At 50.9% G+C, this 15,475-nt stretch overlaps 1 non-coding gene and 1 pseudogene across 1 annotated transcript; both read right to left on the reverse strand.

Annotated features, from left to right (window-relative positions):
- Positions 1 to 6,904: 6,904 nt before the first annotated feature.
- LOC149242014 (25S ribosomal RNA) lies at positions 6,905 to 8,770 on the reverse strand (annotated as a pseudogene).
- Positions 8,771 to 9,040: 270 nt separating this feature from the next.
- Positions 9,041 to 9,194, reverse strand: LOC149242015 (5.8S ribosomal RNA). Its single transcript, XR_016246897.1, has one exon. It is a non-coding gene; the product is annotated as a 5.8S ribosomal RNA (ribosomal RNA).
- Positions 9,195 to 15,475: the final 6,281 nt, after the last annotated feature.

Here is a 15,475-nt window from a genome sequence, read left to right on the forward strand (position 1 = left end):
TTCAAATCACCTGCTCGAACGAGTTTACACAAACACCATCAAATGACTTGCCTGAAAGAGTTTACATGGGTGCCCTCAAATGATCCACCCGAACGAGTTTACATGGGCGCCCACACACGACCGAAACGAAGGCACAAGGTAGAGTCGGGCAAACGAGCTGCACGAACATGCATAAAGCCCACCTCGGGTCACAACTTAGCATTTTTGATACAGGCTCATGTGCCTGGGCGTGCCTTCACATTGAATGACTAGACCAAACGAGTTTACATGGCCGGCCTCGAACGACCCGCCCGAACGAGTTTACATGGACGCCCTCAAACGACTTGCTCGAACGAGTTTACATGGGCGCCCACACACGATTGAAACGAAGGCAGAAGGTAGAGTTGGGCAAACGAGCTGAACGGACGTGCACAAAGCCAACCCCGGGTCACAAATTAGCATTTTTGATACGAGCTCGTGTGCCCAGGTATGCCCTCACATTGAATGACTCGATCGAACGAGTTTACACGGGTGCCCTCAAATGACCTGCCCGTACTAGTTAACACGAACGCCCTCAAATGACCCGCCCGAACGAGTTTACATGGGTGCCCTCGAACGACCAGCCCGAACGAGTTTACACAGACGCCCTCAAATGACCCGCCCGAACGAGTTTACATGGGCGCCCCACATGACCGAAATGAAGGCACAAGGGAGAGCTGGGCAAACGAGCTGCACGGACGTGGACAAAGCGCACCCCGGGTCACAACTTAGCATTTTTGATACGGCCTCATGTGTCGGGGTGTGCCATCACACTGAACGACATGATTGAACGAGTTTACAGAGGCGACCTCGAATGACCTGCCCGAACGAGTTTACACGGGCGACCTCTAACGACCTGCCCGAACTAGTTTACACGGGCGACCTCGAATGACCCGCCTGAACGAGTTTACACGGATGCCCTCAAACGACCCTTCCGAACGAGTTTACATGGACGCCCACACACAACCGAAACGAAGGCACAAGGTAGAGCCGGGCAAACAAGTTGCACGAACGTGCGTAAAGCCCACCCCGGGTCACAACTTAGCATTTTTGGTACGGGCTCATGTGCCCGGGCGTGCCTTCACACTGAACGACTTGACCGAATGAGTTTACACGGGCGCCCTCGTTTGACCTGCCCGAACGAGTTTACACGGGCGTCCTCGAACGACCCGCTCGAACGAGTTTACACGGATGCCCTCAAACGCCCCGCCCGAACGAGTTTACACGGATTCCCTTAAATGCCCCGCCCGAACGAGTTTACATGGGCGCCCCACACGACCGAAACGAAGGCACAAGGGAGATCCAGGAAAACGCGCTGCATGAACCTGCACAAAGCGCACCCCGGGTCTCAACTTAACATTTTTGATACGGGCTCGTGTGCTCGGGCGCGCCCTCACACTGGACAACACGACCGAACAAGTTTACACGGGCGTCCTCGAACGAACTACCCGAACGAGTTTACACGAATGACCTCAAACAACTCGCCCGAACAAGTTTACATGGATGCCCTTAAACGACTTGCCTGAATGAGTTTACACGGACACCCTCAAACGACCCGCCGGAACGAGTTTACATGGGCACCCACACATGACCGAAACGAAGGCACAAGGTTGAGCCGGGCAAACGAGCTGCACGAACGTGCACAAAGCCCACCCCGGGTCACAACTTAGCATTTTTGATATGGGCTCGTGTGCTCGAGCACGCCCTCACACTGAATGACCCGACCGAATGAGTTTACACGGGCACCCTCTAATGACTCGCCCGAACGAGTTTACATGAACGCCCTCGAACGACCCGCCTGAATGAGGTTACACGGTCGCCCTCGAATGACCTACCCGAACGAGTTTACATGGGCACCCACACGACCAAAACGAAGGCACAAGGGAGAGCTGGGCAAACGAGTTGCACAAACGTGCACAAAGCCCACCCCAGGTCACAACTTAGCATTTTTGATACGGGCTCGTGTGCCCGGGCGCGCCCTCACACTGAACGACCTGCCCGAATGAGTTTACACGGGCGCCCTCGAACGACCCGCCTGAACGAGTTTACACGAACACCCTCAAATGACCCGCCGGAACGAGTTTACATGAACACCTTCAAACGACCCGCCCGAACGAGTTTACACGAACGCTCTTAAATGACCCGCCCAAACGACCTGCCCTGTCACGCCCCTACACTGACGGTACTCTTCCAAATGCACTATAGCGAGGTGCGGCACCACCGATCACTTTCTTCTCACCAATACTTATGACTGTGGACTACGGCTAACATTTGTACTTAGTTTATTTCTTCTCTACCAAGTATTAAGTTTTCCTTTATACACAGTGAAAACCATAAAAATTCACCATTAACGACATTAACATGTATAAATGCACAACAATATAAAGGGAGGGGCAACTCCCTATAATGAGTTTGCCCGAATAATCAATATATATATACAAGTTAAATCTTGAGGAAACCCCGAATTTACACTTAGCCAATTTTACAACTTTGGCAAACTCGGTTGCTCAGCTCGTCGGCATGCCTGAACGGTCGCTGCACGTTTTGCCCAAGTCTCTGTTTACCCCTGAACGCGTTCGTTCAACCTCCATGTCGTTTTCCCAACTGGGGCACCCACCCATGTCACCCGTGCATGCTTGCCCGTCACGTCCGCACATCGGCCGCACTTCGTTCACAAACCGCACACACCCATCGTTCACTAACCGACTCGTTCACCGTTCGTTCAGCAGGCACCCTCACCGTGTTACCCTGCCCGACATTATCATTCAGCCACCCGTGCCTTCATTCGGCGGGTGCACACGTACCCGTGTCACCTCTCACCCGAACTCTCATTCACGGTGTTGACCTCCCTTCGTTCGGTGGGCCGCACGTAGTACCGCCTGCACGAACTTCTGTTCACGCCCTCCTGTTCAACCACTCTTCATTCGGCAGACGCACTCACTGTGTCGTCCTGCCTAAACTCTTCGTTCAGCCCAAACGTGTGTCCGTGCGGAGTGCGCACACGCCCGTGTCGCCCTGCACGAACTTGCCGCCTGGTTCTTTGCCTTGTTCACCCTTCGGTCCGCTCATCGTGCGGGCACATCCGCACGCCTAACCACTGAACTCCTGAAGACTTCAGCTTGCACTTCGACTTGTTGCTCGCCGAATTGCTTGTCAAACTCCAACTCGCCTCCGCCTATGTATATGCATTCACCTCATAGCGTGGGGGCGTCCAACCAACCCACCAACGCACACACAACCGTCGGTCCGCCCGTTTACAACGTTCGACCGCCCACCTGTGTGATGGTTTGCCTGTCGGCTCGCTTGCTTGTTGGGTCGCCCGGGACCACCCACACGGTATATACTTCTTTCGGCACGCGGGACAAGAACGGACAACGAGAATGAAATCCTTGAAAATAGAGGGCCAAAAATAACCAACACAGAGGATTTTTTGTGGAGTAGCATAACCAGTCATGTGACCACCATAGGCGTCAGAGTGGTAGTCATTCAAGACTCATTTAGCTTCCTCGAACGTCAAACAACGATGAAGAACGGAATCAACATCGAGACGGTACAAGGTGTTCCCAAGGCGTGGAGGGTCGAGGGGTATTTCTAAGAGAGGTTGTGGGCTCGGTTGGTCTTGTTGTTTTGTTTCCTTTTGTTTCCTCTGCATTGAGGCTACCGCAGGTGATCGTGCGATCGAGGTCCATCGTTGCTGCTGTTTGGGTGGACTCCTAGGTGGCCTCTCTGTGGGGAGGGTAGGGTTGGGGGGCATTTCTAAGAGAGGTTGTGGGCTCGGTTGGTCTTGTTGTTTTGTTTCCTTCCGTTTCCTCTGCATTGAGGCTGTCGCAGGTGATCGTGCGCTCGAGGTCCATCGTAGAGGGGTTCCCAAGGCGTGGAGGGTCGAGGGGTATTTCTAAGAGAGGTTGTGGGATCGGTTGGTCTTGTTGTTTTGTTTCCTTCCGTTTCCTCTGCATTGAGGCTGCCGTAGGCGATCGTGCGATCGAGGTCCATCGTTGCTGCTGTCTGGGTGGACTCCTAGGTGGCCTCTCTGTGGGGAGGGGAGGGTTGGGGGGAACTTGTTGTTTCAATTGTGTATGCATTCGCGGTCCAACGGGGAGGAGGCTTGCTACTACATCGATGGTGGGGGCTATCTGGAAGAAGTATTTCGAGGTGGAACGCTTCGACCTCCCTCCGCCCCGACTGGCCTTGTGCGAGCCGACTCGACCCGCCCGAACGCGTTTGCACGAGCACCCACACACGACCCGACCCGAACAAAATTTAGGGTTTCCTTGTATGCACAACCCGAACGAAATTTTGGGTTTCCATGGGTGCGTGACCCGAACGAAGGCACAAGGCAGCGTCGGGCAAATGGGCCGCACGAACGTGTAGAAGGCACACGGGGGGTCATGACTTAGCATTTTTGGCACTACCACGTGTGCCCGAGCACCCACGCACGGCACGACCCGACTCGCACGAATGAAATTTGGGGTTTCCATGGGTGCACGTTCTGAAGGAAGGCACGACGGAGCATCGGGAAAATGCGTCGCGCAAACGTGCAGGAGGCACACAGGTGGTCATGCCTTAACAATTTTTGCACGGCCACATGTTCCCGAGCACCCACGCACGACACGACATGACCCGACCCTACTTGACTTGCCTGAATGCGTTTGCACGGGCACCCACACACGACACGACCCGACCCGCCCGAATGGAATTTGGGGTTTCCATGTGTGCACTGTCCGAACGAAATTTGGGTTTTCCATGGGTGCATGTTTTGAACGAAGGCCCGAGGGAGCGTCAGGTAAACGGGCCACGTGAATGTGCAGAAGACACACGGGTGGTGACGACCTAGAATTTTTGGCGCGTCCACGTGTGCCGGGGCACCCACGCAGGCACGACATGACCCGACCCGTCTTGTGCAAGCCAACCCGAATCGCCCGAACGAAATTTGGGGTTTCCATGCGTGCACGACCCGAACAAAGAAGGCACACGGGCGGTCATGAATTAACATTTTCGGCACGCCCACGTGTGCCCGGGCACCCCCACACACGACACGACACAGGATGACCCAGCCCGCCCGAAGGAAATTTGGGGTTTGAATGGGCGCATGACCAGAACGAAGGCACAAGGGTAGGAATATCTTTGACTCTAATACATAAATATACCCGGTGTAACATGCCCTTAAGGTATTCAACATTTTATTTTGACTCTTTATCACACTTTAACATGTGCTAGGCCTACAAATATCAAAAGTACATTTATGAAGACCGAACCCAGTTACACTTTCTTCAACACCCCCTCTTAATACGGGCTCGTGTGGCTGGGCGCGCCCTCGCCCGATCCGCCCTGTAACGTCCTGTAGTTCTGAGTGTGCGGGTGGAACGTCCGGGCGCACGGTTGGGAGCCGAACGAACGACGTTCGGTTGAAGTGCATTTGCGGTTTGGATGTATGCGAGCTCAGACTTGGTTATGTGAGTATTGTGCGCATAATAAAAGGAGGGTGAGCTGTATATACGCATAGGAGCATGCATTAACACATATGGAGGCTGACCTATATTGATGAGGGATCCGACATGATATTTGATTGCGTTGTGATGGCATGTGGAGCATTGGGCGAGTCCGCTGGGCAACGAAACTTCGCTCCACGTTTGGTATATATTGCAACTGCGTGGATGGCATTTGACAATTACTCATTCACTCAAAACATCTTTGCTCAAGGAGTTAAATCGCAATTCTTGTGCGCATAACTAAGGAGAGGAAGGCGCAGATTTGGATGCGCCCATTCTTGGGCTTGGTTGCACAGTGAAGGAACGCTTAACTCGGCTGTGGGTGAAGGGTGCGAACAAGAGCGCCTGGTCGTTGGGTGAGGGCGTGCACGGGTGTGTGGTGCCCGGTTTGTGTGACGACTTGGCACAGGTTTCTTGGCGACTCAGGTGAGCACCCGCCCGTCGTGCAAGTGTGCACAATGACTTGGTGAAGTGTTGAGATTGTGAACGGAGGTGTGTCTTGGGTAGAGGCGCCCGTGTGTGGTGACTTGGAGGCGCGCCCAAGTTGGACAAACAACACGTTCGTGCGACAAGGTGAACGAAGTGTTGGTGAGTTGTGCGGCGACCGTGCAGAGGTGCCGACGAGCTAGGTAACCGAGTTTTGCCTTGGATTGTAAATTTGGCTAAGTATGAAACTTGGGGTTTCCAAGTATACTTGTAAACCTCTATAAACTGTTGTATAATATATTGTCGGGCAGACTCATTTTTCAGGGAGTTGCCCCTCCCTTTATATTGTACAATTGTGTTCATCATTTATAATTGCTGTTGATAATGAATGTGTATGGGTGTTCATTGGTATAAAGGATAACATAATAATACCTGGTTGTGAAACACAAACTAAGTAGGAGTAAGTGGTTAGGCGTAGTCCACGAGTTTTCACGGACGCCCTCGCCCGAACGTGTTTGCACTGACGCCCTTGCACAAACGACCCACCCGAATGAGTTTTCACAAACGCCCTTTCCAGACCCGCCTGAACGATATTGCCCGTCCCGCCCGAACGACCCACCCGAACGAGTTTGCATGGATGCCCTCGCCCGACCCGCCCGAACGAGTTTGCATGGACGCCCTCGCCCGACCCGCCCGAACGAGTTTACACGGGCGCCCTCGCCCGACCTGCTCGAATGAGTTTACACGGCCGCCCTCAAATGACCCGCCCTAACGAGTGTTTGCACGGCATACGACCCGCTCGAACGAGTTTACATGGGCTCCAACACATGACCAAAACGAAGGCAGAAGGGAGATTCGGGCAAACGGGCAGCACGATTGTGCACAAAGCCCGACCCCGGTCACAACTTAGCATTTTTTATACGACCACGTGTGCCCTGGGCGCCGACTTCCCTTACCTACATTGTTCTATTGACCAGAGGTTGTTCACCTTGGAGACCTGATGCGATTATGAGTACGACTGGGCATGAACGGTATTCGGTCCTCCAGATTTTCAAGGGCCGCTGAGGGCACACCGGACACCGCAAAACGTGCGGTGCTCTTCCAGCTGTTGGACCCTATCTCCGGGTGAACCGATTCCAGGGTGGGCAAGTTGTTAAAAAGAAAAGATAACTCTTCCCGGGGCCCCCGACGACGTCTCCGGATTTCCTAACGTTGCCGCCCGCCGCCATGTCCCGGTTCGGGAATATTAACCTGATTCCCTTTCGATGTTCGTGCAGAGTGCACCCTTGATACAAGGCTTCCCCATCTCTTAGGATCGACTAACCATGTCCAAGTGCTGTTCACATGGAACCTTTCCCCACTTCAGTCTTCAAAGTTCTCATTTGAATATTTGCTACTACCACCAAGATCTGCACCGGGGGCCGATCCACCCAAGCTCACGCCCGAGGCTTCTCAACGACCCCCGCGTCGTCCTACTCATCGGAGCCAGGCAATTGCTCCGACGGTCGAGTATAGGTTGCGCGCTTCAGCGCCATCCATTTTCGCGGCTAGTTGATTCGACAGGTGAGTTGTTACACACTCCTTAGCGGATTTCGACTTCCATGACCACCGTCCTGCTATCTTAATCAACCAACACCCTTTGTGGGATCTAGGTTAGCGCGCAATTCGGCTCCGTAACTCGACTTTAGGTTCATCCCGCATCGCCGGTTCTGCTTACCAAAAATGGCAAACTTGGAGCTCTCGATTCCACGACGCGACTCAATGGAGCAGCCGCACCCTATTACCTATTTAAAGTTTGAGAATAGGTCGAGGGCGTTATGCCCCCGATGCCTCTAATCATTTGCTTTACCCGATAAAGCTCGCGCGTGAGCTTCAGCTATCCTGAGGGAAACTTCGGAGGAAACCAGCTACTAAATGGTTCGATTAGTCTTTCACCCCTATACCCAAGTCAGATGAACGATTTTCACGTCAGTATCGCTACGAGCCTCCACCAGAGTTTCCTCTGGCTTCGCCCTGCTCAGGCATAGTTCACCATCTTTCGGGTCCCAACAGGGGTGCTCGCACTCGAACCATTCGCATAAGCTCAAGGTCGGTCGACGATGAAACCCCCCCAGAGAGGGGATCTCGCCCGTTAGCTTCCTTGCGCGTCGCAGGTTTTCAAACCCTTCGATTCGCACACATGTTAGACTCCTTGGTCCGTGTTTCAAGACGGGTCGAATGGAAAGCTCACCAACCAACACCACGAGCGCGCAGGTGCACACGGCCCACCACAAGGGCGCATGCTTCGTTCCTCGACCACCACAGCGGCAAACCGACTGGCAAGAATCCACCCGCGCTTGTGACGATGCAGCAGCCCATGTTGGTTTGCACCTCAAGTCGAGCGGCGGACCAGCCTGAGCCGTTCCCCATCCGACCGAGACACATCGACAGCCTCCATCCGCTTCCCTCCCGGCAATTACAAGCACTCTTTAACTCTTTTTTCAAAGTCCTTTTCATCTTTCCCTCGTGGTACTTGTTCGCTATCGGTCTCTCGCCCGTATTTAGCCTTGGACGGAATTTACCACCCAATTAGGGCTGCATTCCCAAACAACCCGACTCTCCGACAACGCCTCGTGATGCGGTAGGGTCCCGGGCCGACAGGGCTGTCACCCTCTCAGGCGCCCCCTTCCAAGGGACTTGGCCCAGGTTCGCCGCTGAGGACGCTTCTACGGACTACAATTCAGGCAGCACCGCTACCCGATTTTCATGCTGGGCTTTTCCCGGTTCGCTCGTCGCTACTAGGGGAATCCTTGTAAGTTTCTTTTCCTCCGCTTAATTATATGCTTAAACTCAGCGGGTGTTCTCGCCTGAGCTGGGGTCGCAAAGTTGGAGCTAAATCCGCCCTACCCCATGGGAGGACAAGAGAGAGCAAAGCAAGTTCGAGCGATGCCACACAAATCCCGCATCGGCTAACGCCGACTGCCCATCCAAGGGAACAAGATCACCGCTCGCCGACGCACGCCACGAAACATCGCTTGAGGTATTTCAGCCAACCGCACCGCACAGGGCACAGACGACCAGATCTGCTGCTCCCTAGCATATTGCAGGGAGCGCGTTTGAATGGGATGCGACGCCCAGACAGACGTGCCCTCGACCGAGGCCTCAGGCGCAAATTGCGTTAAAAAACTCGATGATTCATGGGATTCTGCAATTCACACTAAGTATCGCATTTCGCTACGTTCTTCATCGTAACAAGAGCTGAGATATCCGTTGCCGAGAGTCGTTTCCACGTGTATTACCGAAAAATCGGCCACAAAACTGAATAGGGGCACCCCCCACAACAAATGTAAGGCCAAGGGGCAAAAGGAGGAAAAACGCATGAGAGAAAGAGAAACAAAGGTGTCTAACCCCCTCACAGGGGGAGGCTCAAACAGAGGACAATCTCCCCCAGCCCCATGCCCTCGCAAAAAGGGGGGAAATGCGTGGAACAACGATCGAGAAGGACTAGGGTGGCCACCCCGGGAGCTCGCACTGCTTTTAGCCCTTCCCCGACACCAGCCCACAACGATTCCCCCTTTTCTCCGTAGAGTTAGGGACCGAAAGGAAGAAAAGGGTAGAAAACAAAGCACAAACAAGGCACAAGCCTCCCAAAGCCCCGTGCCTTCGGCAAAAGGGGGAACTGAAGGGGACGACGATCAAGAAGGACTAGGGTGGCCACCCTGGGAGCTCGCACTGCGTTTCGTCCTTCCGGAACACCAATCCACAACAATCCCACCTTTTATCCGTAACGCTAGGGGCCACGAGGAAGAAGGGAAGAAAACAACAAGAGAGAAAGGGATATATCAACCGTGGCTACTGGCTCACAAGGGAAGGCTTCAAACAGAGAACAAGCTTCCCCAACCCCGTGCCTTCGCAAAAAGGGGGGAACTGCAGGGGACGGCGATCGAGAAGGACTAGGGTGGCCACCCTGGGAACTCGCACTGCTTTTCGTCCTTCCCGAACACCAATCCACAACAATCCAACCTTTTCCCCGTAAAGCTAGGGGCCGAAAGGAAGAAGGGAAGAAAACAACATGAAAGAAAGAGAGATATCAAACGCGTCTACCGGCTCACAGGGGGAGGCTCAAACAAAGAACAAGCTTCCCCACCCCCGTGCCTTCAAAAAAGGGGGGAACTGCCGGGGACGACGATCGAGAAGGACTAGGGTGGCCACCCTCGGAACTCGCACTGCTTTTCGTCCTTCCTGAACACCAATCCACAACAATCCCACCTTTTCTCCGTAAAGCCAAGGGGCCAAAAGCAAGAAGGGAAGAAAACAACAGGAAAGCAAGAGATATCAAACGTGGCTACCGGCTCACCAGGGGAGGCTCAAATAGAGAACAAGCTTCCCAAACCCCACGCCTTAGGGAAAAGGGGGGAACTGCAATAAATACAAATATCAAAAGTACATTTATGAAGACCGAACCCAGTTACACTTTCTTCAATACCCCCTCTCAATTAGGGAGGTATTCATAAATCATTACAAGGTGTTTGGCTATTTTTCAATCTTGAATAATTCACATAAGAGGAACCAGATTGGCAACCCATATGTTATAGCATCATATTAGCCAACATTGTTCATAGCAAGGCCTTGACTAACAACTTTATCTCTCATAATACCAGAGAACAATGTTGGCGAGGCCAATGGCTTATAAACACCTTGGTCATTGTCTCTGTTGGAAATAATACTGAGAGGGGGGGTGAATCAGTATTATCAGATCAGTAAAACCTTTACAATTTCATACTCAGAAACATATACGCTACTTCAGTTAAGTGAACCCGTGTGTACACGCTAGTGTGTCTAAAGCAACTAGCGTATATCCAGAGATCTTATGATTTAGTTAGCTTATCTTCAGTAAATGCATCAGAACATTATTAACAACATTAACAGTAAACAGGGGCAGTATAACAGAACAGATCATCACATAAAAGCCACACACATGAACACCATGATATAAGGTGGAAACCCAATGTGGGTGAAAACCACCTGCTGCAATTCGTCTCTTCCTTCTTTAATAAGAAAATTCTTTTACAATCTTTTGTTCTGGTGCAACCTTAAACCAGTACGCAGGCTACAACCTGCAGAGGGCTACAACTCTCATAGCTCTTGTACTAGCCGATCCATTTACTAGTACGTAGGTGCCTACCTACAGAATGCTCCAACCTTTATTCATTTTCCAACTGCTACTGGAAGGGAGCTACAACCCCCTGGCTCTTGTACTGGCTGATATGTTTACCAGTACGTAGGTGCCGGCCTACGATCTTCCCGGGACCACGTTTCATACATTTTCATACTGGATCCATAAGACAATCACCATTGTAGTACAACCTGCATCATCAATCACTGAAACACCCAATACTGAATCACTGAAACCCTGTCAACATCATAACAACAACCAGATCCAACTCCATCTACAAATATCATACTTCACATTGTATACGCTACTTCGACGAGCCCAACCCGCGTGTATACGCTCTTTTACCAAAACCAACCCGCGTACAGATCTGTAAATTCTAACTTATAACTCCGCAGCTATATCAGATATCAAAACATACCCAGATCATAACAATAAACATGCGTCAATAGATCTAGTCTATCCACAGTCATACCATAGGAAGATAATCCTTCCAAGCCTTGAGATCTCGTTCCATCATTGATCATCCTCCACATGAGTGAAACCTTGGTTCAGATCACCAACCCATAACCTGCAATTGGATCTCACTCTTCCTCAGATCTTCATCACACACACACACTCACACTTTACTTCAGTCTCTTTGCCTAATGATCTTCTCCTTATATAGCCTTAGGCCCTTCACAATACCACGGTCCAAAACCATAGTAACATAATACCATCAACTTCAAAACTAGGGATCAACACGTCCGTCGAGACACCATGGTCCAAAACCATAGGCACAACTTCCAAGGACTAACCGCCACGGACCAAAGATAAGTTTTCCACATGTACGCGCTTTTACTGAAGCCAACCTGCGTGTACACGCTGATTCTCCTTAATGAACCTGCGTATATCTCTTTCTTGTCCTGCTGTACTGAGATCTGTCCTCTGATCAAGTTGCCATCACTTGTACCTGTCTCTGAGTGAGTTGCCATCAAGGACAACACTTGTATCATAATGCCAACAATCTCTAAAGGTACATACCCACCCAGGTGTTCCCTGAGTATGACCTTCTAGGACAATTCTTGTCTTGGGTTCCCATCCCTCAAAGAATATCGCTCCTCTTGCCTACTCTTGTCTTGGGTGCCCTACACATCCTCAAAGAGCATTAGATGCCAAATGATTGCCCAATCCTCCCATTATTTCTTGCCAAGTGAAGACAAGAATGTTGTGTCTATCTCTTCCCCTTGATTGGGGAAGACATGCCCAAGTTTCCTCTGACAAGGAACTTGCCCAAGCTCCTTTGTAGTTGGGAACTTGTTAGAACTCCCTCTTAGCTAGGGACTTGTCCATTCATCAACAACGTCTTCTTCGTGGGTCCTTCAACCGCTTGATCTCCTTCTTTCCTTCGATGTCATGAAGTCTTTGTTTGAACTTCTTCTTGGCAGGGTACCGACCATCGATCACTTTCCCCCCTGGTTTGTCATGTAATTGCTCCCTTCGTGGAAAGTGGCCTTCTTGATATATATCAGGTCCTTTTTGTCATCTAGCTACTCCTTTGTCACCTTGTCTATCCTTCATAACACTTATCACATGGATGCTTAGTTGTAGTCGCTTGTTCCCGTACTTTGATTTAGTGGCCCTTCGTGATATTGCTCTTCATCATGACATATTTGTAGAGTGGAAACGGTTATCTGCACCTTACTATCTCCAAGGCCTTCGTAGGTGTCAAGGGTCCTTTATCTTTTTCTTCCTTTGTCAGAGTTTCCGTGCCTTCTTTCGAGAGATGTTGAGGAATCTTGTCAAATAGTTATTCTTTGTGACCGCGATGTTCTTCATTTGCTTCTTATTGGATTGATTGGTCAACCACCTTATACTCCTTATGAGAGCACTTCTTCATGTTGACCTTTACTCCACTGTAGCACATGCCTCTGAGCATGTCGTTGGCGAAAGAGATCCTTTTATTCTTGATCGTGATTCTAGAACTTTTCCCATGACCCAATCAATATATATGATGACATGACTTAAACTTTGATGCATACATACCTCACCTTGATTATGCTTTTATCATCGCGACTTTATTTGATAGTTCTCCTCGATTGGTGTAGCCTTTCTTGCTTCATCTGCTCTCGCCTGTATATCATCCTCTCTTGAATCCCATAAATGGGACCCCCAATGAGACCTCTACCCCCTTTGAAAGAAGACTTTAAGCAAAGAGGTTGACTTAGTCATAGGAGGATCTTCCTTCTTTTGCTTCTTGTCGTCTTCTTTCACTTCTTGAGTTACATGAGCTTCTTCCCTTTTTCTCTTGTTGTTGTTGTCCTTCTTAAGTTTAGGACAATCCCTTTTGTAGCGTCCATACTCTTGGCATCCAAACCGTTGGACTTTGGACATGTAGTGGTCCCAACCAATTTGTTACTTTCCTTGCAAAAAGACACTGAGGTATACTCAGAAGGGGACATATACTTACTTGATAGAGTTTGAGATGTAGTGAACTTGCTTTCTTCTTGAAGACTTGATGGCTTGCCTTCCTTAGATCTTGATGTTGTTCAAGTTGCTTTCTTCAAATGGACTTGCTTGATGACTTGACTCGTAGTGCCTTTCATTCTTCAAGATGGTGTAGCTTGATGTAGGTCCCTCTTTGATTTGTTCTTCTTGTAGGTGCCTTTATACAAGGCGTTTCTTCTTGCTTTGTAGTCTTCCATGATGAATGACAGATGGTAGACCTTCTTGTCCTTGATGTGATTGAGACTTCTTGGCTTGACGCTTCAACCTTGCGGATGTTCTTGAGATTCCCTTTCCTTGATGTGTCACCTTAGCTCCGATACCGCGTTGAAGAATCTGGGGCAATGGGGTATAGCAGGATTCTTCTAGACTTGATAACAATTTGTGAAGCTCTTTTGCAATTTATCGTGTTATCTTAATCTTCTTCTCTTCTTATTAATGCATGTGTGTTTACTTTCATCAAACTGGTGCCAAAAACATAAGAACAAGAACACAAGATGTTGGCTCTCTACCAGGGAAAAACCTCTCTCTCTCTCTCTTAGAGAGGAAAACCCTTTTGTAAATTTCTCTCGTTGAAGCTTCTTATTGGTCATTGCGAAGCCCTAGACCCTTGACAATAATATCCCCCAAGCACAAGTCGAGTCCTTCCTCCTCTCTGCACTTTGTTTCTTCAGCGCTTCGTTCCCCGACACTCTGTCCTTCTTTAAACTTTTAATAGTCCGTGGTGGACTAGCTCTAGAAGGGACTCCAACCTTTGATCCTTGGTGAGATCCTTTACCAATGAAGAAACCTTCATTCTCTTGACCAACCGAGCCTTTTTCTTGATGTGAGGTTGCAGGCTCAATGTACACCAAGTTTACTGCACCTGGGGCGATTTCCATCGCGACGAGACATGGGAACCGCAAATTTCCCGCGCTTGGGATGCTTTCGACAAGGCGGGACATGGAATCCCCGGGTTCCCCGCAATTTGGCGACCTTTGTCGAGGAGGGACTGGGAGACCCCATGTCACGCTCCTATCCTAGTGGTAGTATTTCAACCACGCATAAGCGGGTGCGGCACCGCCGTACTTTTTCTTTTTACCAATACTTGAGTACACGGTCTGCGCCTACTTCAACACTCGGTCAATTTTCCAATAAGTGTTCTTAACAATGCAGCGAAAATAACTTACCATAAATTTATCTTCTTCAATTATTCTTTCAACCTGTCGTGTCGTGTGGTCGTGCTGCACTGGCCCGCGGCCTGCATGACACAACTCCACACCTGAACTGCGAACCTGTCCGCCCGACTTTCCCTTCCGCGGCGCCCAAACTCTGCCCATTGGTGCGGTCCATAGTGAGGGCGCATGGCCCACATGCAGTGCGGCCTGCCTGCCCGGACGGTAACCCGCCCCGCTCTGCCTGTCCATGCTACCAAGCCTGACCCGCCCTCTGTAATCCGCCCGCCGGTGCGGCCCTCTTATCTGCGTCCTTCTCTTCCTTCTATTTTTTCCCAACTCCTTCGCACTTGTTCTGCGATGTGGAAGTATGAGTTCGATGTCCCTTCATCGAACGCCATCCTCCTTACTTATACGCATCCTTTTGCCCAAGGGCCGTGTCTCTCGAGGATAACAAGGGTCGGCTCCATCAACATGCATGCCCGGCTGACTTGCCACATAACCTCGACACGCCCCATTCCAACGAACCGTCGCGTCCCTTTGTGTGCACCGTCGCACCCATGGGTCGGCTCCAACACCTCACCGATTACACCCGTCGCCGCACGTCGCACACCTGCCCGCATCCTAACTCGTCCGCACATGGTCACCTCTTTCATCCGGGCACGCAACAAGGGTCGCCCGCGCGCCTTCCATCGGTGGCTCGCCCATCGTGCAGGTATCAAGGGGCGTGCGCCACGCCCAACACGGCGCGA

The sequence above is a fragment of the Pinus tabuliformis genome, chromosome 8, assembly GCF_031772625.1.
Source record: "Pinus tabuliformis cultivar Carrire ecotype Pingquan chromosome 8, CPIR1, whole genome shotgun sequence".
Classification (NCBI taxonomy): Eukaryota; Viridiplantae; Streptophyta; class Pinopsida; order Pinales; family Pinaceae; genus Pinus; species Pinus tabuliformis.